Source organism: Excalfactoria chinensis, chromosome 3, assembly GCF_039878825.1.
Source record: "Excalfactoria chinensis isolate bCotChi1 chromosome 3, bCotChi1.hap2, whole genome shotgun sequence".
NCBI lineage: Eukaryota > Metazoa > Chordata > Aves > Galliformes > Phasianidae > Excalfactoria > Excalfactoria chinensis.
The window spans coordinates 87,281,421-87,307,681 of record NC_092827.1 but is presented as its reverse complement, the minus strand read 5'-3'; the positions used below and the strand labels follow the sequence as shown (position 1 = coordinate 87,307,681).

The 26,261-nt window shown below is 37.7% G+C and overlaps 1 long non-coding RNA gene across 1 annotated transcript; it reads right to left on the bottom strand.

Moving 5' to 3' along the window:
- Nucleotides 1-16,169: 16,169 nt before the first annotated feature.
- On the bottom strand, nt 16,170-26,040 carry LOC140250480 (uncharacterized). Its single transcript, XR_011903179.1, has 4 exons — nt 26,012-26,040; nt 19,512-19,597; nt 18,235-18,336; nt 16,170-16,955 (listed from the first exon to the last, which is right to left on the bottom strand). It is a non-coding gene; the product is annotated as an uncharacterized lncRNA (long non-coding RNA).
- Between the last annotated feature and the right edge of the window lie 221 nt (nt 26,041-26,261).

Genomic DNA, 26,261 nt, shown 5'->3' with positions numbered 1-26,261 from the left:
AATGCAGAATTAATGCCCTTGAAAACCACATGGAAAAATAGTTTTTAGGTACTGTGCAGTTTCTGCTTTTATTTTTTAATAGGTGGGTTGGATTGAGGTACTTTGTAGATGGCTACAAAGAAGCAACAAATAAAATATATAAAATATTTGGCTCTCCACAGTAACTTAACACTAAAGTTATATGGCATGTTTTATTTTTAGGTCTCCTCTTGAAGTCTCCACCTTTCCATAGGTGATATTAACAATTTTTTTCCTAGAGTTCTCTGCTAACCTGCTGCAGAGGTAGAAAGTGCAGTAGTAGTTGCAATTCAATGCACAATTTAGTACTCCACTTACCAAGCTTAAACATTCATGCCCTCATAAAGCCAAAGAACAACAGCAAAAATGTATTTATACTGATATTTTTTAATAAAAAGTTTGATTTTTTTTTTTTGAGAGTTATTCAACATTCAAAATATATGGATTTTAAAAGTTTTCTTTTTCTGTCCAATGAGAAATATATTTTGGTACCTTGTTCTCCCATTCCTTCTCTAGGCTACATCTCCCTTCTTGTGAATAAAAGATGCTATTTACCATGCAGATAGGAGAGGGAAATCAGTCCACAAAGAGAAAAACAAGTTGTGTTCAGCAAATGAACACTCTGGCACAATGGGATCTTGATCCAATGTCTCTAGTTACCACATCAAGGTAAACAAGTGATAAATAAACAAATCTTGTTCTTCTTGGCCCAATAGATAATTAGCATTTGCGGTCTTGTGAGATAATTTTTCTAGCAGAAGCCAGATATTTACTGCATGCCATCTAATTAGTTAAAAACAAATAAGGGCACAGTCCCAGGGACAACAGGAGGCAGTTCCCTTCTTTAGTGATTGGAGTCTGCAGCTCACTAACACTCTGCCAAAACAAATCCAGTCTTGGCTACGTTACTGGGGCCAATGTGTTTCTTCTGCTTGTTCTTTGCAGTGGGTATGCTGCTTCTGAGTCACTTGGATGTCCACACAGCTGCTGCATCTGCAGCCATCTCCCAGGCAAGTGCCTTCATCCATCTTGTTCAGCTTATATCCTGCTGGAACCTGGAGGGATGTTCCTCAAGCAGAATTCCCCCAGGAATCTCACAGACATGCACGGAGCTTACAAAAAACGCATTAACAGTATTCTCAGCAAACAGCAGAGCTGCTTTCTATTAATGCGGAGACTTGTGGTGTCTGCCTTTTCTTTAATATGTTACTTATTAGAGCTACTAACTGGTATGACTAGTTTTATATTGACTTGACTGCTGCTGGCAGAGCTGTGTTAAGCACCAGACAGTACTCCAGAGATGCTTGCCCTGGGTACTGAACTAACCTTGGCAGCCAGATGTGAGTTGAGGTCTTTCTGGAGTAATTTGAGATACTTTGTGTCCATTGGAGCTTCCATGTGGCAAGACGGAGGTCCTAGGAGCACAGTATTATCCCAATCCTTGGAAAAATTTCTGATCTCAGAATGAAAGATCCTTTGTTACTGCTTGCGATTTCATTGTGTGCTTTGGTATTTCTTTTGAAGACTATTTCTTGCATATATGTTAATAAATGATAACCATGGGTTTTTATTTCAAAAACTATCTTGAGTAGAGGAAAAGACTTTGAAAACATGAATCTAAACTCCAGACACACATGAAAAAGTCCCCAAGACTTTTGTTTTTAAACTCGCATAATTATTTTATTTTATTTTATTTTATTTTATTTTATTTTATTTTATTTTATTTTATTTTATTTTATTTTATTTTATTTTATTTTGAGTTCTAACTTAGAATTGCAAATTAATGGAGCACTCTAGTAAGGTTATTGCATGGGATTTCATAAATGAGTGTGCCCAGATCTTTGCTGCCCCATTCTGTGTTCAAGGGTATGGGAACTGGGAGTGTTAAACACATTGTGCTCTCAAATAACATAGCTGTGCTAGCAGACCCTCTCATTTTCTCTACAGAAATGCAATCTGTCCAACCAAAGTATCTCATGTCAATGTGGAGTACATTTGCCAGTATAAATTGGAAGTCTGAAAGAGGGCTTTGCTCATATAAATATATTGGCAAGTCTTTATACAGTCATGACAAAATCTAAATTAGCTTTCTTAATGCTAAAATCTGGTTTTGGTTACGTTACTGTCAATCTGGAATAATCCTCTGGTTGACCCAAAGCTAAATTGGACCAATCAAGAGAGTCTTTTGGACTTACAATGTTGTCATGGCATTAGAACATGGAAATGTCAGAAATCACCTTTTTAGTGTCTGTGGAAACTATCTGTGTTCATATTTTCATTGTTTTTTGGGTTAATTTATACTTTCTGAACCTCAGCAGGTAAACTATAAATATCTTTATTAACTCAGGAAACATAAAATACAGATCTCCCTAATGGACCTCTTTGTTTCTTTCCTCTTGCTTTTAGAAGTATAGAATCACAAGGTTGGAAAGGACCTTTAAGATCATCTAGTCCAACCGTCCTCCCTTTACCATACCTACAGAAAACCACTAAACCATATCTCCTAGCTCCCTATTCAGACGCTTCTTGAACACTGCCAGTGATGGCGGCTCCACCACCTCCCTGGGCAGGCTATTCCAGTGCCTGACCACTCTCTGAGAAAAGAAGTTCCTTCTTATGTCCAGTCTAAACCTTATCTGATACAACTTGTGGCCATTTCCTCAGGTCCTGTTTGTTGCCTGGCAGAAGAGGCCGAGCCCCTCCTCACCACAACCTCCCTTCAGGAAGTCGTATTTGTATTATTGGGACTTTTGTTCTTACAGTTTCCATGTTTTGATTTTTGGAATTTATAAAAACTGGGGTGTAGTTGCAAGCAGGTTTTTTGGTGCCAATTTACATTATGCAGCATTTTGCATTTTTCAACACTTGTTATCTCAGTTTCTCAGCTGTACAGCACCACATCATGGTGTGAAGCTTATAGAGGCATAATTCTGACAGGTTTATATTGGCCTAAATTTATGGTACTTCATTTGGGAAAGCAAATATCTTGTTCAACTTTCCAGTACAATTTGGTGCTATCTGGTCCAAGATGCCTGGAACACTGGAAGTCTGAAGGAATACTAAAGATATATAGTTCCATTTTCAGACAGGGAATGATGGATACCCAGTTGCTTTACATGGAATGTGTTGTACTTTTATTTTAAATTATCTTAATGTCAGTTCACCATTTTTTTTTTCAAAAGAGTGTCCAACATGTATGTACGTACATACACGTATAGTATTAACATTGAGGTAAGCTGAGAGGTGTAATATCATCCTCTGAGCTTTTAAGTTAAAATTTGTAATGACTGAAGATAAATAACAGTGATGTTGGCTTTTTTTCTTCATAGACCATGTATGGTATAAGTGATATAATTAATCAATACATTTTCATACATGGAAATTTGCAATTGAATGTAAAGGCAATACAGATAGTGAGTGTTGTATACACATTTATTAAATTGTAGCCTGGTTATTTTTCTTAAAGCAATTATGTACCAGTATTATGTTGTGTAATCTCTGCTAATAAATTCTACATATACTTTTTTTTTCTGTTGGCTAAGAATAGTAAAAAATGTGGTAGTTCTTTATTAGTCTACTTAATTGGAATTTAACTGTGTAGATACCTGTTTCTGAGTTGGTAATACTAGGCTTTTTCTGTGGTCAAGAAGAACACTGATTGTTCTCTACAGATGGTAGAAGCTGTTTATGGGATTAGAGCTGTTATGTCTACCTGAATTCTGGATGTCTAAAGTTGGGTAAGATTGCACACACCCCATGTTTCGACTTTAGTTTTGATCATTGGCGTACCATTTGTATGGGAACTGTTGAGTCATGGCCTAAACCACTGAATGATCACCTTTGGAAAAGACCAGCTCAGCCCTGGAAGCACAGCTGAAGGAAATTCAGCTGTGTGACTGGAAGGATAAGAACCCCTCTTAGATCTCATTTAAGAACTGACTTCCACTCTGGTTGAAGATCCCTCCCTTGTGGAGTTTTCCCTGCAAACCTGGATCTTCAGAGATGGGGTCATTCTTTCCTTGTTTGTCCCTTCTGCCATTTCACTTTTGTATCACCTTTCTACTGCACTATTTTTCCAAATGTAACACCATTATTTGCAGATCATTGAAAATGGTGTCTCTTGAGACTCTAATTCAGTCATTAGAACTTTATTTCTTTGAATGAGCCGACACCAAACTACTTAGATGTTTGGATTAAGAAGACCCTGGCCTGAGTTTTTATACTTCCCATTTTTCAAAATTTGGCCACTATTTTCAAGCAAATTTGTATTTCTTCACATTCGAAAGGAATTACTTAGTTTACTGAACCCTGCTTGAATTGGGTCTTTTCCAAATGAAAGTCAGTATTACGTGACAGCAATTACTTTGCATGGTCCCTAGCATAAACCATGTGATGTTGGGGTGTTCTGAACTTTTGAAAATGCTAATTATTCTTCTCTTTGCTCTGTGGTAGATGCTGTTTTGCTCTATAAATTGGCTCAGGAATCTGCATGTTTTTGTGATGTGCTAGTTGCCATCTGCTTTGGAGATATTCCCATGCACTTTTGTTGATGCAACAGCTATACTGTTTTCAAATGTTGATGCTGTTGAAATGTAATGTCATTAGATCTGGATAGGTGCTTTAAACAGACCACCCATCATATTTATTTTGCTGCCAGTCGGATCAGGCAGACTCTTGGGTAAAATCATGAAGAGCTTTGAACTTTCCATATAGATAAGGAATAATATACAGTTCATTTTAAAATAGATTTTGGCGGTCCTGAAGAAAGTCTTGTTTAACTAACCATTATGATACAAATTCACCAAGTTTACAATTTAACTTTATTTTATTTTTAAGTTTTATAATTATTTTCAGGAATGAGGTTATGTCCAATGCATTATTTTGGTAGCAAACAAAAAATCTTGCCAAACAGTAAGCTGTAACAGAATAAGTTTATTATTATTATTACTCTAAGTCAAATGCAGAGCAAGTACTGCATTTGATTATGCTTTTAAAGTGACTGGATTTGGTGCAGAAGGTACATCAGAAATTATTTGTTTGTATATACAGTGCAAAGAATGTTTAATGTGGACATAGCTGCTTAGAGATGGACCTTGAAGATTAAATATGTTTATGTCACAAACATCCTTAGAGATCAAAGATTTCATATCCAGAAGGAACACTTTAACTCTGCCAGTTATGGAAGAATAACAAAACCAGGGTTCAAAACAATAATACAAACTATTTAGACAATAATATACAGTCATGGATGTGTTGTTAACCTCTTTGATATCTTGGTTTTATCTTAGTAATAAGCAGAAGCAAAAGCTTTAACTTGAAGCCTTATTCCTTTCGGGGTGTTAAGAGGTGAAAGTGATTGAAACAAAATTCCTGGGTAGAGTACTAATGGTTACAGTAGACTGAGATATAGGTGATCACAATAAAACTTAGTGTTACCACCACAGATCCAGAAATTTATCTAATATTGGTCCAAAGAAATTTATGTCAGAAAATGAATGCTTTTTATGATAGAGGATATCACAGTTACCAAAACAGAATAGTACACGGGGGGAGGGGGGAAAGACCAAGAGAAAAAATAACAGCAGACAGTCAGGATCTTGTTCTACTGAAAGGTTAGATGTAATTAATAATAATTTGCTTAAATTATGGCAAGGAAAAATTGGTGTAAATTAGAACATTTCACGTGGTTACTTGAGCAAAATTAGGGGACTTGGAGTTTAGTTTTGAAATGGCCTTAGAGAAAACCACAAGAGCAACTTAAATAAACATTCTTTTAAAAAGTGGGGGGGGGGGTTGAAAGGGATTCTCTGTGGAGATTTTCATTGGGAACATGTGAATTGTCATAACCATAAGCCTCATTTTAAATTTGAAATTGGCTTTTATGCCAGTGAGGAAAAGTCTTAGGTGTGGCTGGGTTTTTTTTCTGAACGAGAGATAGTGTTGATGATTATTAATAAGAAAAATGAAGTCTCAGGAGAGGATGGCCTAATGGCAGTGCTATTAGTTACATCCAAAAAGATGGTCTCACATCCTTGCTGAAACGTTCAAATTACATGAGAACACTGTGTGTTTTCCCAGATGGGTGAAAGAGAAACATAATCATCCCTGCCTTTACAAATGATGACAGAAATCACTGAGAAAATTATACCTCAATTATCTTGATCGATCTCGTAATAAACTCTGCACACAATCTATCTGTCTTTGCTGCGAATGATGTCAGGAGGAGAAAATAGGCCTTTATTTAAAAGGTGGACCTGGAGGAACTTGAGGTGAAGTTTTTTCAAATGAATGCATTTATTAATTGAAGATACTCTGGAAACAAAAGACTCTGCAATTTAAATTTTGTTCATAGCAAGCCAAAGTTCAGCACAGACTGAAGTCAGAGATTTCTGTCATGATCTGGTGTTACAGTGAATGAAATCAGTATTTTATACTGAAGATCCTCATCTGAAATGGTTGCAATAAGATCTCGAGCAAGAAAATATCAATTTTGAAATGCTCAAACAGCAGTTTAAATATGTAAGCATTTGAGTTAATCTCTTATTCTTCTATGATTATAGAATTGTCGGATCATAGAATTGTTCAGGTTGGAAAAGACCTTAAATGATAAAATGGTTTAAAATAATACTGTGTCTTTAATATCATACTATACTTTTCAGATACAGAGAATGAAAAAGTACTGAAGTCCATACTGTGATGAAAGCATGTGTCAGCTGTACATGTATATATGACTGTGTATGCAAGAGTTGAGCAACTTGGTTTCTGCTGAATTTTATGTGTACGAATAATGCTTTTGTTTATTTTCTTACAGTGAAAATTGTTCTCATATTTTATTTAAAGAGATGATGAAGGTTTTGAGCTCTTATATTTTTATCAAAGATAATTAGTCCAGTTAATTTAAAAGTGTAGAGAAGTGGTCCTTAAACTGCAAAATGTTCTTTTTATCACACAATTGAACTGAACAACTCACACAGAAGATTAAGGAAGGAATTGTATATATTGAAAAGATCGTGTAGGCCAGGCTAAAGTTGCAGGAAAATAATGACTTGTCCTGTTTGATCCAACTTCAGTTGATGTTATCAGCAGTGAACTTGAGAAGATAGGACTTCATAGCAGTGCAAAATTGAAAGTATCTTTGTTACAGTATCACATTCCTTTTTTTTTTTTGTTCCGTAAGATCATATATGAGCTTAGTTCTACTGACTGAATACAGAAATCATGGTTTTAAAAGGAATCTCACATTCTTGCAAATAGAAAGGAGGATGATTATGGAGAAAAGTGCTGGAACCACTCACTCCCCTCACCCAGATTTTATTATCTCAGAGTACTGAGATAAGATCATGTTGTCCTCAAAAGGATTTCTGAAAGATATATAGCCAGAATCTCAAAGCACATGAAATTGTTCTGTACCTGGTGCCAATGCTTAGGAATGCAGAGTTTTACTCTTTTTAATTAAAACATCAAGTACTATAGGATGGATGTAGGGGTGAATTTTGTTTTTTATCCCTGTCTGTCCTGGTCAATACCATTCTATGTGGCCAATGTCCCACTAAACAGGACTCTTCAGGTCAACTTTTATTGCTGAATTTTTTATTTTTTATTTTTTTAATATAATTTCAATTATTTTATGTAGGATCCAAAATTCCACCAAAAAGCCACCATGAGACATTTGAATAATGGTTTAATTGTTGAGTCTTTGTGATAATGGTGTAGAATCACAGGATTAGACACTGAGTTCTACCAGGACCTTTCATTATTTTGGTAGATGTGGATAAGATTTGTGAATTTACTTCATCTTCCAATATTACTGTATTACATTAAGGAAAAAGCAGGACAACTGAGTTATGTCGAAATGCTCCAGTGCCATATCAAAAAGCCAGAAAGTGAGGGAGTGAGCCAAACTTTATACACAAACTTTCATCTTATTTAGGGGGCGTACAAGTAGTGGTATAGAAAGCATCTATCAAAACTTTTAATTTTTTGAATCAGATTCTCTTGTTTAAAAAATGAAGTCCTGTGGTAGTATTTTATCAGGACAGGAAACCTGCACTGTGCACATCTCCCATGCATCAGCTTTTGATAACACTACAAAAGGTTCTGATTTACCAAGCTGGTTCTGATATATAAAAGCTATAGCTTCAAATTGCTTCCTCCTTTTGAAATTCTTAGTGTTATTGTTTTTTTTCTTTTCAGTTTTTCTCAATACAATTGTTATTATATTTATTTTCTAAGGGCATCTGGGTGTTTTCACTGGAATAATGTGATTTCAGTTTATTTATGCATGCTGAATTAATTGAATCAATCATTGCCTGTGATTGTTGCTCAGCAGTATCCAGTAATAAGATGCAGCTTCTTGGTGGCAGGTTCCTAAGGTAGTTCAAGGGCAATGAGGAGTGACAGCCATCACCATGCTGGTCTGTCAGTAGGATGTGCTGCTGTGACATCACAAAAGCCTGTGTCTATAACGGACAACCAGCATTTGTCCAAGCAACACAGCAGTGAAACCACGTTGCTTCTTGCCCCGAGGCACAATCTGTCAAGAACAACATGAAAAGCAGCTTGTGAGGACTGAAAAGAGAAACTTGGACTGTGGTATGTCCTGTGTATAAGCAGAGGGTTGTCATCCAGTGTGTTTTGGGTATTATCTGTACACATGAGCATTTTGCCTCAGGGCAACAATTAACAGAACTAAGAGTGGAGCTATTCAAGAGGAAACCGAATGTACTTCCATACTTATATTTTAACATATATATATATATTTTAACAATATTTTTATTTAATATTACTTTCAAAAGCTGTCTTAAAACATACATAGGCATAGGGAATATGATGTACTTTTTTCAGCTCAGTCTATAGGGAATAAACAGAGAGTCACACACTTAGCAAGTGTAAATTGTTGTGGTACCAAAATTAAGAGTCAGTACTGGGAAAGAGTCCAGGTTTCAGTTTTAGAGATTTTCAGATTTTTTTCAGATTTAACACCTTCAAGGTTTTAGATTTGGAGTTCAGGTTTAAATCAGACTTAAAAAGGAATAAATCCTGTCCCCGGAGGTGTTCATAGCCAAGTTGGATGGGGCCCTGGACAGCCTGGTCAAGTATTAGATATGGAGGTCAACAGCCCTGCCTGCAGCAGGCAGGTTGGAGCTTAATGATCCTTGAGGTCGCTTAAAAACCAAGCCATTCTACGAAATCAGTTTGAGAGGCTGATGGCTTTTTTTAAAAGCAGCAAATATTCTTAGTAACAGTGGTCTTAATCTCTGAAAGTCTGGCATACTTCATGAGTGGTCAAGCGTAATATGTCAGTGCCATCATCTTGAACAGTCATTGCTCAAGGTAAGAAAGCAGGATTTTTCTTGTAAAGCATGCAAGCAAGCATGTACTTACTCTGTAAGTACCTGGCTTCAGCTTCATTTATGTTTGGCTTCATACAAATAAATGATGATAACTGCTAATAATAAACAATTGCTATTTTACAGTTGTTTTTATTCCTCATGCAGTTTGCATAGGGATGCGTTCAAGAGTCTTTTCTCTTGTTTTCTTTATCTCATTCTTGCTTTCCAGTGTTTCATATATATATATGTATTTATTTATTTTTTTCACAGTGTGAAAACACTTAAATTACTACTGCAATTTGTTTCTTGTTGCCCAGTGTGACCATTTATTCCAGGTGTTTATATCTCTTATATACAGGTTCTTACTGGGTTTTATTCCTGCTTATGTTATGAGCATTTCTGCCACATTTCATGGCTGTTGAACAACTTGGATGGGAGAAGATGTTTTATCATGTACATCATTATCACTTCCTTTGTTATTTTATACACATCTATTAGGTCATCTTGAATGTTTTTCATCATCATTGAAAATAAATTTAACACATACCAAGTGTGGAGACAGATGTGGAGACAGAGCTTGGAGGAAAAGCACCAGTGTATCTACTCCAGAGCAGTGCAAAGGCCTCTTGCCATCAAACAGGATAACCATGCAATAATTCAGAGGGGGGTAACACACTCCAGCTCTAAATCCTTCTCTGAATATGTTCCTTGCTTTGAAAGCCTGTATGAAAGGAAGCAATATAAAGAAGTAAGTTTTTCACATCCAAAAATCATAGGTCACTGGCTATCTGATTGTCACTGATAGCTTTGCACAGTCTGTTACATTATCCTGAGATTTGATATTGTTTTTATAATACCCATTTTCCCTTTCATGGACACAAAGTTTAAGTAAAATAGGTAGGTTAATTTAAGTGTTGCTGAGCTGCCAAAGTGTATTTTGGAATAGCTTTATAGCACCTTACCCTCTGGCCTCAGCTCAGCGCTGTATTCACTAAGAGGTCAGAAATAGCTGACTCTCAGTGACTCGCAAATATCAGAGAGGTGCCACCAGCATCACTGCAGCCAATGAAGCTTCCTGCCTCCTCTTCCATGCTCAGCGGCCTGAGCTGAGCTCCCCACAACCAGTGTTATGGACAGGGGGACCAAGTGACACCTTTGCACTACTGTTTCTGTCCTTGCCTCTACCTGGCACAACTGAAAGAAAAGAAAGATGCATTTCAATTCCTGTAGCGCTTGTCTCTAAATCAAGAACAGTAACTTAATCCCTGTTTTTTCCCTTCCTTCTCTATACTATTATTAGACCATTTCCTTTGTCTCTGTTTCTCATTTTTCTGCGTGTGTGTGTGTTTTTAGGAGACCACTATTATATTTTCCTTTTTCTTTAACACGAATATGTCTAAGGAGCCCATTGTTGTCAGTCGAAATATTTATGTAGTTTAGCATTCAGTAATTTCATTTGCTCCTTTAATTTGATCCCTTAACTTACTTCTGCTTATTTTTACATATAGTGCCTCCAAATCCACTGCACAGATTTGTTTATCTTTTTTTAAAAGCTTTCAGCTCTCTGCTTGTAAAACTCTTTACATTTCATTCCATACCTAACCACAATGGCCTATGTTGCACTTTTGCCGGTTTAGCTTGAAGTGGGAAGAATTTCAACTGCGCTCTTTCCAACAGTTGCTTAAACATTTCCTACTTTTCCCTAGTAGCTTTCCCACAGTTAGTAGAAATCCAATCAAAAATACTTTCCACTTTTTTTTTTTTTTTTTTTTTTTTTTTTGGTCAAAGTCAGCTACTTTCTTTCTTTTATGCTTTCTCGTAATATTCTGTACTCACTCTTGAAATTTCTAATCCATCTTGTATATTTTGAGGCAAGCTTATATATATGTACGTGTGTGCAAATGCACGTATCCGTGCACACACAGAACTATATTTAGCCCTTTTTCCTCTCTCTCATCACCCTGGCTTCCAAACTGCTTACATCCTACTCTTTCCTCTTCTTGTTTCTTTTTGCACTGAGACCTTCTTAGTGTAGCAAGCCTATTAGTGGGATGGGGAGACATCTGATAGGAGGCATATGTCCTGTCTTAGGGGACATCTGACCAACTGGACTTCTTGGTGTGAGTTCTGGCACAGGCCATCAGCCCAGATGTTTTGGTGGTTTGTAGGACAGTGAGAGAGGAGTGATGTTAGACAGAGAGACTGTAAACAGAGAAAGTTGGATTCTTTTTCCCTAAACTGATGAGTTCAGGAGACTGAAGCTGGGCTTCAGAGCAGAAATTGGGGTTACAGAAGGCAACCTGGTGAAAAGACTACCTTGTTCCCTCACTGCCTGTCATTGTCACACTGCAGCTCTCCCCCAGCTCCACTTCTAAGTTTCTGGAAGTCTCTGAGAAAGAGATGCATTTGCTGCTTTACATTAACAAGAACTGGAAAAGCATTAGCTAATTCAACTCTTTCAAAATCCTTGGGCTTAGCTGAGCTGTGTGTGGCTCCAGTTTTACGCTGGTCCAGTTCCAACAATTTCACTGGCATAGAAGAGGATGAATCAGGCACTTTAAGTATTGTTTAATAAGCTGATTGTATAGAAAGGCCAACTGGAGCAGAGGCACGAGGTGGCTTGAGTCAACATTTTCTACTCTTGTGCTCATTCTTCAAGTCCGTGCTTCAACATCAAGGGCACATACTAAGTTGTGCAATTTGGTCAAAGCCAAAAATTGTGGGCTGTGGGCTTAGCTCTTCAGCTGGTTTTAACTGGCAAAGTTCCTATGAAACCAAGCTTTAATTAATGGAACAATTCCAGGTTATACCCGCTGGGAAACCTGGCCACTGGTTCCCAAACTTGTATGATATTTGTTTATTTTCTCCACCCAGGTGGTGCCTCCAACCCAGTTTTATTTCCAGATGACTACTTTGCTGCACATTTCTCTTTGAAATCCAACTTCCAGTGATACTTTGCTACAATGAATTTTTCCTCACTTGCTTGTCCATGTTAGCAATCAGAATGAAACGCTGTATTAGAAATGGAACAGAAAGGTCATAGAAACATAGAATCGTTTGAGTTGGAAGGGACCTTTAAAGATCATCTAGCCCAACTCCTCTCCAGGGTGAACAGCCCTGGTCACTCAGCCTGTCTTCTTAAGGGGGGATGTTCCATCCCTTGGAAAGATGTTGAGCTCAAGTAGGAGTATGCCCCAGTGTATGAACTGTGCATTAACTCCCATTCTAGCATAAAACCAAATGTTGATTGTTTTATTTTGGGACTTCTTTTGCTAAAGCAAATAATCAAAATCTGTTGGTGGAGTTATGTGCGTTTAAATGTACTCATGCCTCGTTTTATTTGTCATGTAGCCTTTATTGCTAAGTGTTAAAGGATTTGTTCTGCAACTAAATAGGGTAGCTAGAGCTTTCTGAGCAAGAGATATTTTGAAAGAGCTGTAAAGCATGCAATAATAACAACAACATCCAAGCTGATTAGGGATGTCATAATATTATCAGTAGGTATTTAAAATCCCCAGTGATTTGTTTGTTTATTTGAAGTCCTGGGTTTTATTTTTCTTTCTTTTAAGAGTAGGGCAGCAACACGCTTCTTTTGTAAGAGAAATAGTGTCAACAGAAGGCTGAGGAGCACGTGCCTGTAGAACATCTGCTCTAAGAAGCCACTTGAAAAATAACCACACAGTAGCATGATAACAAAACAACTGCAAAGAGCTGGAAGGAATATTATTGATGGGAGTAGGCAAGGAAGGACAAGTGAAGTTGGACTGAGATTAGGGGCACATATCTACCAGTGGCACTGTTACAACAGTGGTCTTTCATGTTTACATCTGTATGTATCATGAAAGGTTTGTTAGAAGTGGGGAGGAATGGGGTGAGAGGAAGACTGGAGAGTGTTCCAATCATTTACCCAAGTGCTGGCCTGCAGCTCCAGCTTTCCACCCTGAGCCAGCTGTGCTGGTGGGAGGCAGCACATCTCTGGGCAGGCGCTGGAGGCCTGTGTACAATCAGAGCTGGTGTGCATGTGCCTAAAGCCCACTTCTTGCTTTCCTTTGTTGTGCTGGACATGTTGGATGAATCACACATAATTTTATTAGAAAAACACTGTTCTTATTAAAATCTTGTATAAACAAGCCATCTGCCTTCACACGTCTATTTGAAGATACATTTTTTTTTTATGCTGGCAATTTGATATGAACGCTTCATTGCTGAATATTGGGAGGATGACACATAGCCCTGTCTTAACCATTAAGCAGACATTTGGCTTTAATTGCCGTGCAGATTACATTCCCTTTTAAAAGTGGGATAGTTAGTGTTTATTCAATTACACAAAGGCAACTCCACAGCAACTTTTAACAAAGAGCACATACTACTGAGACATTTCCCACAACATACCATGGCCTCAGAATCCCATTGGTTTGCTATAGAATAAACAGTCAGGAATTCCTGGAAATTAAAAAACAAAAACCACATGGACGGTAGGAGAAAATTAAATTAGTGACCTTAGGTAGAAACAAGTCAGATTTTCAGGCATCTACTCTGTTTCCAATCTTATTTATTCTTTTTCTGGTATTAATCAACCTCTCAGATTTCCCACTGGATCAGGCTTTTTCCATTACAAATTTAAAGATATTGTAGAATGACAACCTCAATATACCAGAAATTGTATATTATCCATCTGCATAATGCATGCAGAAAGTGATACATATTCATAAAGAGTATAAATGTTTATGTATATATGAGAAATAGCTCAGTGCAAATAGATGGAAGAGTATGTATCTGTATTTACAGAGGAAGAGAGAAGCTTGCCAATGGATGCATCGGTTTGTTATGAAATGCTTGATTTAAAGAAAAAATCCCCACGCTTTTATTGTTGGTAACCAATCCTATTTAATGTACTGGATCACAAAATGGAAGAAACAATAAACTGTGACCAAGAGCCAGGCACTGGAATCAAGATGTTTTGTCACTGTAAATGAAATAAATCTGCTTGCATCCCTCTTGTTTCCCCCCAGAATAAAGAAATAAAGAAATAAAAAGTAGCCAATAGATTTGATTTATTCTAGGAGCTCTGAATCTCAGCTGAATCTCCAGCTGACATGTATAGTTTGGTTGAGAAACATTTTTTTAAGAGTTAAGAACATGCGCTGTAAAATAAAACATGTTTTTCATGATCCTATCCTTACCTTCAACATTTCCTTTGCTTCTTTGTATCCATTCATGTAACATGTGAAGAATACAGGAGTGTGCATCTCCTGGCTCAGTGGAGAGCACGTGTTCATTTAGCATCTTTCTACTAACAGAATGTGTGGGCTGTGAGTAATAAAGGGGTAAAGAAATCTTATTAAAATCTCTTTAGGGTTAGAAAAGAGTTATTCACAGATTAATACTACCCCAAAGTTCACCAAACTTATTGAAATCTAGAACACTGGAACAAATTGACTATGCCCAAAGCCATTGCATATCTTTTAATAATGACAAGTATTTTCACCATCACCTGCAGCATTCCTTTTTCTTTGCAGGGTTACAGAGGAGAAAGGAAAAAAAAGTCTGCTTTGCTAATAAACATTTGAGCCATTTACATCAATAGTAATCACTGTATAACGATTTACAAAAATTGCACATCCTCTGTTTAACTAAGGTTCTGCCTGTGATCATCATAATCAGTTCTGCCTGTTTGAAGAAACGCATGCTTGCACAGCTTGAAACATTTAAAACCTTTCAAGTTGGGCTTTGGCACCTCTGATGGTATGTACTGTGCTTATGACAGTTAATCATGTGAACACAACTTTTTTATCTTCCCTTTAAACTTAGTAGATTTAAGATTATCTTTTTCTTTTCTATTTTTTTCTTCCCCTCTCATATTATTTCTTCAAAGTTAAATTTCCAGTGCATGAAACTACTTGACCTGGAAAATAAACACACCGTCACATATTAGCACTGTGGGATAGCAAAAGAAATCTGATCCTTTTAACTAACAAAGGAGACACATAAAACAATAGGGGCCTGATTTTCTATAGAGATTTAGCAACAGTTTTCAGACACCTAAGTGTGTAGATGTGTCTGCAATTATCCTTCAGTACCTTTCATACAGGAGATTTAAAAATCTGGTCTTTAAATTGAGGTGACCTTCCTTTAATTTCTTCACAATAATAAAAATTGATGTTTCTCATAGACTTCAGTGGACATCACTGATGTTTACTCCCTCTGAGGAAATCAGGCCTTACACACAGAAGTCTCCACTGGTGTAAGGTGACTGGGCTTCTTGCACAACTCTGAAAGCATATGCTTTTTCCTTTTGAATCCTCTTAGTCCTGCTCAAAGCAGCACAAAGTCAGATCCTCTTATTTGGGAACTTGTAGCTTGAATTTTAAATATCTTCAGTGCTGGTGATTTCACAGCCACTCTGCACCATTTTCAGTGTGATTTTTTGGGATGTTTAGCCAGAAGCTTCCTTTCTATCAAGTGTAGCTGTTGCTTATGCTGTGGTTGGGCTTCTTGAGAAGAGTCTGGTTCTGTCTCACCTACACGATCAGCTTTTTATAACTTTTCTAACTGCTATTGCAAGGAAGAAGTTTGCTATGAGATAGTAAATTTATGCAAGGTAGAATCAACAATGTAAGCACAATTTTAGATTCTTAAAGGACTGTCAGGTATCGTCCTGTTCTTTAGGTCATCTCAAAACATATGCTACAACTGTGAATCATAGTATAAGCATACAAAGAATTATTGCATGAATAATATGTCTTATTTTGTCAGAGGCAAAAAACTAGTACAATACAGAACTTACTGCTTTTTGCTTAAACAACTGACTTACTCCCCTTTCTAGGCATGGGCTACAGAAAAAAAAGTGCAGCAGCAAGGGATGGAATACATTGCCCCCTTTAACTGTGAACATTTTGTGATTCTACATAAGCAGTTTATCATACCTCTTCTCTCATTTGGCTGCATGATTCTCTTCATGCCCTTATTACATCTTGTCTTACTTAGGTTGATAGCATTTTTTTCCTCTTTTCTTTGAATAGAACCTTGCATGGGGCCAGACTTTGATGGATGCTTCTATACATGTCAGTGTTGGAAACACAATTGTGAACATACTTGGATGCTGCTAATACATAATTACATATTTGTGAATTATTTCAGTGTTTCAACAGAGAAGACAGGTTAGAAATGCTGAGTGTTCAGGCACGTTGATTGTGGTATTCAAGAAAATGATTGCTTCCAACACCACCAGATGTTATCATGTTTTTCCATTCTGTTTCTATTGGGTGTATCTGACATTTCAAAATAACATTAAAAAAATACCATTGACTATTAAACACATGCTTATTTATAATTCATGGTCTCGTGCAGAATCTTCAAAAATTATGCTGAAGTGATTTCTGTAGTTACGGCTTGTCAGTGTGTTTTTATATGGGCATATTTTATCCTTTCATTTGATTTTGGAGTGGTAAATAAGGATCACAAATAGATTTTCTTTGCCTGGAAGGGTTGTATGTTTTTCATTATCACTTACTTATGGAGTTCAAACACATTATGTATACTAGATTTCTGTCCTTAAATATGCTTTACAATACAATTCATCATGCTGCCATCTCAGAATTTTAGCTGTAGGATGTAGAAACAAGAAAGAAAGACAATAGTAAGATCACATTCTGAAAAATATAAGGCTCCTCATAAAGCAACTTTAACAAGCTAATTTCCTTTCACTTCTAACTATCCTGGAGGTATCAATAGTCACATTTTCCTTAACCACTTTAAACATAAATGGCTTTTAGGGTTTTAACCTGTATGTGCTGTTAAAATTATAGATTTCTCTGTTACAGAGATACAGTAGGGGTTGTATGAGTTTTAGTAAGACACTTGGAATAGTCAGAGCCACCTGATTAAGTTAATGGGTCACTCTGCATAAGAGTGGGCTGTTTTGCAACAGAATGTTCACATGACCAAAATAAAGGCAACATGAAAATTGCCATTATGGTTTTTTTCTAGCCATTCTTTATGGTGAGCTATGTTTCCAGATAACAGACTAGGCAATCAGGATTAAATGCTTGCAAAGGTTCACTGGAAGAATCATCATAAAGTGGACTTGCCATTTTAGATGAAATGTTTACATACTCTTTAGAGAAAATGAAGGAGAGTAGAATGATCATTTCTTGATAGGAGCTCAGGAACAGCACAGTGCCCTATATCATGTCTTTGCTGCACTACCCATCAGTCAACAACTTTGTCAGAACATTATCCTGTTATTTATGGCATACACTTAAGAGACAAATAGACTACTTTTGTTCAAGGGAGTCTAATGGCAGAGCAAACAGGCTGATTTGATAATCCCTAGGACCAAATAAGCTGTATTTCAAGGACCAAATTCCCTCTCTAGATTTTCTTGCAGTTTATGTTGTTCACACATATTAAGTAACTTCCAGAAGATTTGGCTGAGAATGTAGTTAAGAGACTGAACTCATATGTAGCATTTCTTCATCGCACAGACATGCACTATTCATAATGTGACATTTGACTCACACATAAGAACCTAATTATTTTCTTCCAAGGATGTGTATTAATCCAGACTCAGAGTAGGAAGATAGTTCCTTCTTAAGTATAGCAAAATGAGACCTCTTTGATTTCTTATTGTTAAAAACATTAGCATGTATTTTGTGGAGTAGTCTCCATTTTGCAATACTTTGAAAAACCTATGAACTCTGCAGCTGAAACAAATTCTTAGTGTTTTTTAAAATGTGTTTTAAACAGTGGATGACCTGAGTGGTGGTCACAACTCAGCGATGGCTTTCGGGTCTGAACTAGTTTCCATTGTGGGAAAATTCCCTGATGAAGAAATCCTATTTATTCCAAAAAGCCAGGATATAGACTGTGGTGGAGCACTCACCTGTGGACATTCATTTCTCAGAGTTTCCCAAAGGGTTCACAGGTGGAGTCCCAGACAAAGTTAATGATTTTATATGTAACCAAAGGTTCCAGTATTCTTGAGCTAAAAAATAAATAAATAAATGAAACCTAGCATGTACTGTCCAATGCAAAACTCCACAAAACATCTCTTCCTCTTAAATAACTTTTTACTAGTAGCTGAGCAATTTGGCCTCCTATTTAGTCTCTAGCCTTCTCAGAGGATTTTCCCTGATCATTTTATTTATTTATTTATTTGAATAAGGCAGAAACCTTCTGCATGCAAAGATCTGAAGCAGTGTTTTATACCTGAAAACATTTCATCTAAGGATATATCCTTAAACTTTCTGCTTTTGGCTAAATGTGTTATTACTTCTCAGCTTGGCTACACAGCAATGATATCTGGCCATTGTCAGGATTTTCTTGGCTAACTCTGCTTCAGAACTAAAGCAAACACCAGGGCACATCTGAAAGAAGAAAATCTCAACCCTAGTGAAGTACTTGATGTTTTTTGTACATGTTATTGCTAGATGTGATGGATAAATGCTTGTATATGAACTGAATTCATCTCCTGGCACATCTCACTGCCATAGTGCACATACATATACACTGGTATTGTATATGGCTGCAGGTTACTGTCTGCATGTTATTAAATAGATATTAATACGAATGATCCCTCTGGAAGGTGATCTGAGAATTCACTCTGGAGCACCAAGGCTGAAGGATTTTAATCCATTGTGTATTAGCATGTAAATGATACTATCTTAAAGCTACCCAAAATGTGACAATACCCTTTCCACATTTGTATGTAGTTATCTGTAAATTTATGGAGAACGTTGCCTTCTAGATTTCAGTGGGTGACATAATGACCCTTCATCCCTTTTACAATCATCTCTGCTTGCTGATGTGAGCCCTGGACCCCATTTGCTGTTGCCATTTGCTCATCTTCCCCTGGACTCCCAGTTGGCCCCTCTGCTGTGCAGGCTCCCTGCAGTTTTACCACCTGCATTCCTGATGGCTTTGCCAAGAGTTTGGGAATTCAGCCTTTCTGTTACCTAATAACCTGGTTGCCATGCTGGTTTCAAGCTTCAGAATGATCTGCATAAAGTCTAGATCTCTTTTCCTGATTCTGCATTTTGATTTTCAGAAGGCCTTCCCAAGAGAAAAGCTTTCTTGTAACTGAGGCTCGACTCGGCTCTTGGTGGTTACCCAGACATACTGTTTGCATTGCTTACCAGTAATTACTTAATTACTACTTACCAGTAGTAGCAGTGTTCTGCTGTATCTCCTTTTCTCTGATACACCGAATAAAAAGACCTCATATTGTTCCAGGGTTTTCAGACGTGCTTTAAGAAGATAACGTAATATCGTTAAAACTGTTGCAGATGATGATGGTTTCTTAGATAAGTTTCGTAAGATTTTATCTTAGAAATTGGGGGTAATTTTTAGAATACATAACACTACAGCCTGTCATTTCTGCAAATTCCTTTCATCATCTCTATTTGTTAATGTATATTTTATATATGATACACAGGCTTGAATCAATAGCTTGTATTCACGCTCAGGAATGTTTGCAGTCATTCACATACTTTTCAGTCTGCATCTTCCCTGGTGTATTGGGAGTGACTTCATACTTCTTGTGAGCCGTAATGTATGTCATGACATATTTTCACAGAATAAAAGATCTAGTTGTGTATAAGTGCCTTAACTAAGTGCCTTAGTTAAATGTTTCTTCTAAAGTGAGATGTTATGACAGGATTTTTTCCCCTCTAGTACCTACCATTATCAGAAATACCCAATTTGTTCTTGCATCTGAAATGCTGTACTGGAAAGAAGACCAGCAGAGAAATAGCAACACGAAAGAAAGAAGGTGAAAGCATTTTCTACCAACTCTGGCAGCCATTTTTGGGCTTTCTCATCTCTTTGAAAAGTTATCAAAATCTGAAGATGGTAATTAAAAGAAATTTTGGCTGAGAAGCCTTCGCACATCCTAGAAGTTCTGCAATTTTCTCAGAAAACTAAAGGAGAGTTAAAGCAAAGATTCAATCCCCTTAGTTCCATGACTAATGCCAGAGAGAAGGCTTCCCTCTGGACTTCACTTCCAGGCAGTAGGAAGAGCTGTAGGATGGATTTGGCTGTGGGAAGAGAATGCAGTTTCACTTCAGATATGCTTCACTGTTTTCCGAAGGGCCAGCTGGGATACTTGGATCTGAACCCTTCAGTCCTACCATAACAGGAGGTTAGCCTGAGTCAACACTGCAGCTTTAGACCCCTCTATGTTTAAATCAGCTACTGAGTAACACTGATGTGTCACTAGGTTCTTCAGAAAAAGGACCAGCAGTGTTTTCTGAGAACACTGAGTGGTCTGCATCTTAGCAGTGATCTGTCACATTTACATGTGTGTATCTCTTCCTTAGTCTCTAGCCTCATCTCCATTGCTCACCAGCTCAGGATTGTGCTTACAATAACACATTTGGGACATCATTCCTTATAGAGAAGCCATTTGTGCTAAAGTGAATTGGAGACCTCCCTTCCAAGGTTCTCCTTCAGAGGACCTCCATGCTGCAATCACCAATTGTGGCAGTTGTTTTCTGTACGATATACAGTACTTCATTATTGCCACAGGGGGTACTGTTGGCTTAATTTTGTATTTGAGTCACTGCTGCTGAAATTATTAAGTTAATGATTTATGCTCCTACGATACAACAATCTCTAGTGTTTAAATTGGTTACTATGTTTTGTTTACTGTTTATAACTACCAGTTTTAGTGGCATTTAAAACTACTTGCCAGCTTGTATGGTTTATTTCTCCCTGCAGATTTTTACAAACCACTGATTGATATTGGGGAAAAAAAAAACCCTGCAGTGATTTATGCTTGAAAAAAATCCCAGGAGCTGTGAATTAACCACTGTTTTGCTATATAAGAAGAAATAACACTCATGACACTGAACAATGGATGTCAAAACCTACTTATTCTAACACTTGCTTCTGTTTTTATCGTAGTGGAAAATTTGAAGACTTTTTTCTTTCTTTTTCTTTGAATACTGTGACTGGATCAGTTTTGGACTATGAGCTCACTAGTTTTTCCCCAGAGTTCCCCTCATTGTGCCATGTTCAGTACTTGATTCGCTCAAACAGGCTAATGTTTGCAAAAGTGGAAAAAATGTACTGAAATTCATTGCTTGACAGAAGGTTAGCTCATTTTAGCTCCCAGTGCACAAAGGAAATTTGTGAGGCTAATCTACACCTTCAAGAAAGTCATCCAATATCAATGCAGAGCAGATTCTGTAGTTTTCTGTAGATTTGAAGAAGCAGTATTCCTACTCTGTTTTGCTGGAAAAGCATAGAGCAGTACGAATGAAGCTTGTAGGGTGAGATGAGAACTCTCAAATGTGTTAGATTGGTTACAGGGTAACCCAACACCAGTTTCTTTCCTTTCTGCTGGGTGAAATTAGAGCCACAGTAAAGCGTAAAAGTCTGCTTCTGACATCACACCTTAGACCTCCTTTTCAGCAGTACGGTTGCCCATTGCCCATTTTGTGTTTGTCTTCTTTTATGTATCCCATGAGCCATCACAGCCATGTATCTTTAGCCAATTTCTTACTAGGGAGCTTGTGATCAAAACTAGGTATACAAGCGACATCACTTTATAGCAGTATGTAAAACACACACAAGAATCCCTGTACATAGTTAGAGACATGAATTCCACAGACCAGCTCCATCTCCATAGATATACAGACTATGAATCACATCTGAACTGCTTCTCATTAAGCTGAGAGGTCAGGAGCACATGTTGCTGGTCCACCCCTCACCTTCAGTGGTTCAGCCACTGGCCTAGTTCCCAGCAACTTGATGCTGTTCAGATAGCCAAAAGTTGATGCTCTTGATTAGGTGATACTATAGGAGTCATCCCAGCAGCAATGCACTACCAGAATCCCCTTATTCCCCAAGACATGGGCTGGGGTTTTCCCACTGGTGAGATATCTTAAATCTAACACTTATCATCAGATTAGATGAAAAGATTGTTGCAGTAGGGAGCACAGAGCCTGATGGTTTCAAGTGGAAGTGAGGTGCTGGCAACATAGAAAGTCAGGCACAAGTATTTTAAGAAAAGAAATTGCAGGCTATTACTACTCTACTGCTATTTGATGTGGAACCAAAGAATTTTAGCTAATGGGGCTCCATGTTTCTTTATCCCAGATTTCCAAAACTAAGGAGTGGCACAGATACTATGCACAGCAGTACTGATGGGTTTGGAGTCCATCTGGCTTACTACACCAAGTAATGCATCTACCCACTGATCTGCACATATGCTTGCCTGGGGCAACTGGACATCTGGCAGCCAGAGAGCTACCTTTCCTCTGCGCTGACTTATCCAGACAAATGGGGAAAATTATCTTTTACTACTCAGAGAACATTTCCAGGCAGAAAGACAGGATACATTCTGGGAAACTACAACCGTATAGGAACCTCAGCTAGTGACACAACGTGATAAGCATGGCTTTTCACAAGTTTGTACTATAGTCTCATTAAGTGAGAGCATGCAAGAGAATATGAAGTCCTAAAATCCGCAAGAGAAAAGCCTTGAGATCGACTCTCAATTAATGTAGACTCCAGTTAAATTTTAGTTATGTTTTCATATGCTTACTGTGATTGTTCTCTGTATCTAATCCATCCTTGTCAACAAATACTGCCAAGAGAACAAAGGTGTATCATGAGCTGTGGGGGGATTTCTCTGATACAAAGAAAACCTCCAATGTATGAGAGAAGACAAGAATACAGGGAGAGAGTTTGGAAAGAGTGGATGTATAGTTATCTGTCTATAAGACACCTTTTAGAACTGTGAGATGATACAGGGATGTGTGCACAGAATGCTCCAGACCTGCACTGACTGTTAGCCCCGATGTCAGAAAACCTGCAGACTGCAAGCCTAAGACTTCACACACCCTCAGCTGACATGGATTCCACAAATATGGCTACTTTTGTGGGAGGGTGGCAGTGCATCCAGTGTCAGATATCCATGGGAGCCACTGCCCAGCATCTCCATAGTGTACACAGCAGGGAGCAGAAGGAGCTGGTAGAAGAACATACATGTAATCCTTCTTGCTTCAGCAAGTATCTTTCTAGGCTAAACACCTAGACAGGTATGAGCTATTCTTTACAATTTCAGAGACATTCCTTATGAACTGTTCCAGGCCCAGAATGCTTACATGTGGTATTTCCCATAATAAAATGTTGACAAGTCATCTTTCAAGGAGGTGTATCAATATGGGAGTCCACCATGAAAAGGAGGTCATGTAGAGACTGTGTGAGAACCCATTGGCCGGATTAGCCTGCAACTTTATTCCATGTCTTGAAGAAATATTTTTCTCCCAAATTATAAAATAACATTGATCTGTGTAGTCTGCAAAAGGTGCATGAAAAGTGTGCTTGGCCCTCAGCAAGGAAAAGGCTCGTATCCCCTAATTTAGATGACTCAAAAGATTCACTATGTAGAAATTAACTCATCTAGAAAATGAGCTTTCTGCAAGAAAAATATGAAAAAACTTTTTTTTTTTTTTTTGGTATCAGCACAATTTCTTCCTTAATATGCTGGCACACTGAAATCATAGGAAAATATAGGGAGTCAGGTAGGAAAGGAGACAAGCTTTATCTTCTTGTTTTCTTTTTTTGCATTTAAGGTGTAGTGTCAAATACTGATGGAAAAGTCAAAAGAACTATTTCTCCAAGGCTTTGGCCTTTCTGACTCTATTCCTACTCAGCACAGCAGCATTCATACACTCCTTCCAGGTTACCTACCCCTGCTTCCACAGCTGTGCATTTTCTTGCTTTCCAGTTTGACCAGCAGGTTCTGGTTCAGCCATGCTAGTCTCTTGCCATCTTTTCCTGACTTCTTACACCTGGGTATGGAGACCTCCTGCACCCTGAGGAAAACTTCCTTATGCCAGCTCCACTCCCTTGCCCTTATTTCCCAGTGGGTTTTGTTGTCCAGCTCTCTGAAAAGCTGGAATTTTGCTTTCCTGAAAGTTAGCACTCTAATTTTACCCTTTAACTGTCCCATATCCCTTGGAAGTGTGAGCTCCACTGCAACATGGACACTGCAGCACAGGCAGCATCCAATGATGTCACTAATCAATTCACTTGTGTTGACAAGCAACAGGTCCAGTATTGCATGCATCCTGTTGGGGCTGTCTATTATTTGGCTTAAGAAGGTACACTTCATGCATTCCAGGAACCCCCTGGATTGCCTACAGCTCATCATGTAGTTTTTCCAGCAGATGAAGCATTTCACTGTTTTTACCAAGTAATTAAATTTCATAGAAATATGACAACATAAAACCACTTTCTAAAAATACATAGTTCAAGCACACTTGGGATGATAAAAATCAGCACCATGAAGAGGTTATCCAGGTGGGAAGTACAGACTTGGAAAGGGGCAGCTGTCCTTAACTTGGTACTACTGCAAGACCCTGGCTCCTTTCTGAGAGTAAAGAAAGCATCTTGGTACAGCTGTTATCCTCACACAGTGAAAGTATCTTCTGGAAAGTAAGCTGTTTTACCACAGGAAGGACCCAACATAGCTCTGCTCCTGGCCAGTAGAGGGCAATAGTGCATATAACCAAGACAGTGGGTCAAAAGTAAGCATCTTAACATCCATTAGAGATTCAAAAATCTACTTTAGCCTCTTCAAAGATTTTCCTTTTCTCACCCAAAAAAAATAGCCACAGAAACTAAAGGCAAAGATTTTCCCCGGCACAAAGGAGAGTGAGAAAAGTAACTAAGAGATGGAAAAGGGACCATTGTATGTCTTACTAAAAAGGGATACCTGTAATATTGCAATCCTGTTAGGAATTATCTCCCAGGAGTAAAAATAGTTGTTCTGCTAGAGATGGTTCTGGGAGTCTGATTTACCAGCCTGTTTACAAAGCTGCCATCTCAAAACCAAAATCCATATGAACTTAGCTTGCTTGTGAACTGGAGCCAATCAATAAATCAAAGATACCAGAAGTTAAAAGCAAACACGATTGCTGAGTATTGCTCATATTAATTTGAAGAGTAAGGCAGTAGAACAACCCTAGATCACTGTAGTTTCTGGTAGGAATTTGATAAAGTTATCCTTAGCTTGAATTACACTGAGTTTGGAAAACTTACAGACATTAATTGTACAGCATAAACACAAGTAGCTGTACAGATAACAACAAAAAGACTGATTGAAATGTGAGTAGAAGAAAAATTATATATATATATATAGTGCGTGTGTCTCACTAGATTTCTAAAACCCATGAAAAGATGCTTCAGTTCTAAAGATATTTCTGCTACTTGAAAATGATTAAAATAAACAGTTCTGAAGTACTTAGCAACATCATTTCCCAATGAGGAAAATAAACATGAATCAGGAATAATACGTAGGAAAGAAAGAAGAGAGAGGAAAAAAGAAGAAGGAGTGAGAGACAGAGAAGGAAGGAAAGTTGGTTGTTTTAGTCATACAAGTTTAACAAAAATTAAACATTAACTTGACTTGAAACAAAAAATGGAGTAAGAAGAAAACCAGAAGAAAGGAAATAGGGAATACATATACAGAGTGGATGTGTTAATAAAATGAAGAAAGAGTAGAATAATTAAGCCCATAGATAGTTTTAATGCAATAAAGAGAAGGAAAATACCATTATAAGAGCAGGGTGACAAAGTCTTTAGCTACAGCAAGTGAGAACAAGCCCAAACACAACAACCACAGATATGGCAATGAAGGAGTTACTAACCTCAATAAGGCCTCAGCTAAGCAGGAATCTACAGCAAAATACCATTGCCCCCACTGCCAACCCTTAAATAAGGTCTGGGAAGGGGGTGGATTTTATGCACCTGAGCTCTCCTGGGTTGGCCCTGCCTTCCCACCAGGTGCTCAATCACAGTTTCAGGCTGTGATTTAGCATTTCCACTAGAATGGCCAATTTTCCTTTATGAGGTTCTGTCATGCGCTGCCACCAAAATATATTTTAAAAACTATTCATG